Source organism: Apium graveolens, chromosome 9 (assembly GCF_009905375.1).
Source record: "Apium graveolens cultivar Ventura chromosome 9, ASM990537v1, whole genome shotgun sequence".
Lineage (NCBI taxonomy): Eukaryota > Viridiplantae > Streptophyta > Magnoliopsida > Apiales > Apiaceae > Apium > Apium graveolens.
Genome location: NC_133655.1, coordinates 35252837 through 35256143, shown reverse-complemented (window position 1 = coordinate 35256143; position 3307 = coordinate 35252837). Strand labels below are relative to the sequence as shown.

The 3307-nt window shown below is 37.6% G+C and overlaps 1 non-coding gene across 1 annotated transcript; it reads right to left on the bottom strand.

Annotated features, from left to right (window-relative positions):
• Positions 1 to 752: 752 nt before the first annotated feature.
• Positions 753 to 859, bottom strand: LOC141687697 (small nucleolar RNA R71). Its single transcript, XR_012561183.1, has one exon. It is a non-coding gene; the product is annotated as a small nucleolar RNA R71 (small nucleolar RNA).
• Between the last annotated feature and the right edge of the window lie 2448 nt (positions 860 to 3307).

Here is a 3307-nt window from a genome sequence, read left to right as displayed (position 1 = left end):
TCTGTGGGAACGAACTAGAAAGTATTCTATATTACTTGCGAACGCGTATACTTGCGTGAATATTTGTGCTTATTTTCGCCCTAACAAGTTTTTGGCGCCGCTGCCGGGGACTCGGTGTATTTGTTTAGTTTATGTACTTATCATTGGTCGTTAGGACTCAGTGATTAATGATTAAGACGTGTTACTTATTGTTTTCGGTTGTATTTCAGGTACTTTAGCGAGCGTTTATGCAAACTCGTTCTCGTACTCGCAAGAGGACTTTAGATACGGCTGAGGAGACAGACGAAGTTCTTGATATTCCGGAGAAGATTGATTTTGAAGATTCGGATTCAGGAAGTGAGCAGAAGGAGCCAGTAATCATGGGTGATCGTTTTGTTCCGGCAGATCCAGCTCTTATGGACTTTTCTCGGCCTAAAATTGATGACATTCAGTCTAGCATCATGCACCCGGCTATTGAGGCCAATAACTTTGAAATCAAGTCGGGCACTATTCAGATGGTGCAGAACTCTGTTTCTTTCGGAGGAGCTGCGACTGAAGACCCCAACATGCACATAAGAAATTTTGTCGAGATCTGCAGTACTTTCAAATATAATGGTGTGACTGATGAGGCTATCAAGCTGAGGCTTTTCTCATTCTCACTGAGGGATAAAGCTAAGGACTGGTTACATTCTGAACCAGCTGGGTCCATCACTACTTGGCAAGATCTTGCGCAAAAGTTTCTGGTGAAGTTTTATCCAATGGCAAAGACTGCTGCTATGAGGAGTGCTCTTACGCAGTTTGCGCAGCAACCTACAGAATCTATGTGTGAAGCTTGGGAGTGCTACAAGGAAATGTTGAGAAAGTGTCCACATCATGGAATGCCCGATTTGATGGTGATCACTGGTTTCTATAATGGTTTAGGGGCCCAATCTCGGCCCATTCTCGATGCAGCAGCTGGAGGCGCCTTGTGGGCCAAAAGCTATACTGAGGCTTATAATCTTATTGAGACTATGGCTGCAAATGAGCATCAAAACACAACTCAAAGAATGATGCCTGGGAAGGTAGCGGGTATTCTGGAAGTCGATGCAGCCACCGCTATTGCAGCGCAGCTCCAAGCGCTGTCTATGAAGGTCGATTCTCTAGCTACCTATGGAGTCAATCAAATAGCTATGGTATGTGAGCTTTGTGCAGGTTCTCATGCTACGGATCAGTGTTCTCTTGTTAACGAATATGTTCAGTATGTGGACAATTATCAGCGATAACAGCAGCCTGTGCCAGCTACTTATCATCCTAACAACAGAAATCATCCAAATTTCAGCTGGGGTACACTACTAGAAAAAGTAGAATAGACATCGCCTCTTAGACATCGGTTGCTTTTGGAGCCGATGTAAAAGGTGTTTTATACATCGGTTTTAAACAACCGATGTCTCTTGGTTTTATAAACATCAGTGTTTTAGCCCAACTGATGTTATATGTCTGTTTTAAAAAAATAATCAGCGCGGCTTCCCCATTTTCCCCCCTTAGCCAAATAATTTATTCCCTCCATGTTTCCCCCCCGGTTTTTTGCCTTAACAAAATTCTTCCCCCTCTTTTAACACACATCTTCCCCCTCTTTTAATTAAAAATAAAACATAAAACATAAAAAATGAAAAACAAAAAATGAAAAACATCAAAAATCATCTCTCACCCTCACCTGTGTCGAGAACACCCACCAAGAACACATTTTCTAAACACCCACAGTTGCTCTCATTTCCCTCTCTGTGCTCTCATTTATAGATTTAGTAATAATAAATCTTGCTATATAGAGATGTTATACAATTGATAAAATAGGTAAAAACAATCTGCCCTAATTGCATCGCCGAGGTGTCTCTGCTTAATTTTTTAATTCCGTTACTGCAATCCTGCTCTACTCAAGCTTAGGTATTTTTCTTCTTTATTTTTCCATTCTTACTTGTGGTTTTATTTTACAACATTAACTCATATATTACAGCTTTATTCATCTTAATTTTATTATTTTGTGGTTATTTAATTTTTATCAGACGGTGACCATTGGAATTACTGATGCTCTTAGTTTGTATTCTTTTAATTTAATGGTTTTAATATGGTAGTTTTAAGCAGGTTTGATTTGATTGCTATGTGTTTGATGAAAGTCCGCTTACAATTTTTAGATCATTCTTATTAAAACCCCGGGACACTTCACCTTGCAGTATCCGAGTTGAAAATAAAATTCAATCTTAATTAAGTAATCTCTCTAATTCCCTATTATTTTTGTGATTATTTGATATGCCTATAGTTTATAAGTTTCTTAGGGTGTTTTTGGTTTTATTTGTCAAGATTTAGGTATAGTTTTGAAGTGATCTTTGGGGAAAATAGGGGCAATTGAGCTCTTAAGCAAAAATTGCATTTACCTACTATGTTATATGTATGTATGTATTACACAAAGGGTGGGTATGTCTGATGAGCTTGATATATCTAGTGGTTCTAATATACACAATCAATTTTTGTGTTAGAACTTTTAAAACTATGTATTGCTCGTAAAATAACATATTGTATGTTCATTTCCCAATCTGTGCAAGTTACATGTATAATAGAGTGATTTGTGATTGATAATAAACCGATTTAGTCTTCCTAAGGCTATGATTTGGTTACAGGTAAACAGAAACAAATGAGTAACTAACACCATGCATGTTAACTAGGTACAACATTGCAGAAAAATGGACTACTTCATGTTCCCAAGGTCCAAACTGCTTCAAATGCACAGGCTTAAATGTTCTCTGATCCCAACATGGCTATGGATATGATGAAGAAAAACCTCTCTATGATCATACCCCATGTACCTTTTCTATTAGATAAAAGCATTCGTTCTCGTTTAATTTCACTGAAATTGATTTCTAATGTTTTTATATTTATATTCTCTTGGTTAGACTCTTACTTTTGCTTGGGTTAACTTCTTTTTCTCTGGATTCGTAGCAGGTTTATATGCTCTTATTTTGATTTCTGTCGGGGTCCCTTTTATTGAAATTAAACTTGACTGTTATTTTGTCTTCCAATGAAAATTTCTAACATGTCATCTTATATCACTATTACACAGACTTCCTGTCTGAATCTCTTCCCTTTTCTATTGATAAACACTGATTTTATGCTAATCTGGATTCCTGTAATTTTTCTCCTCTCCAGCAAAGATACCTTTTCCTCTGACTCAGAGGTTCAGGTCTATGTTACAGAATGGAATTGATTTGAGTACTGTGGATGTTAGCTATGTCAGCAGTCGATCATGGTACTAATCAAACTCTATGAATAGGAAGTCTGTGATTGTCAGCTTTACATC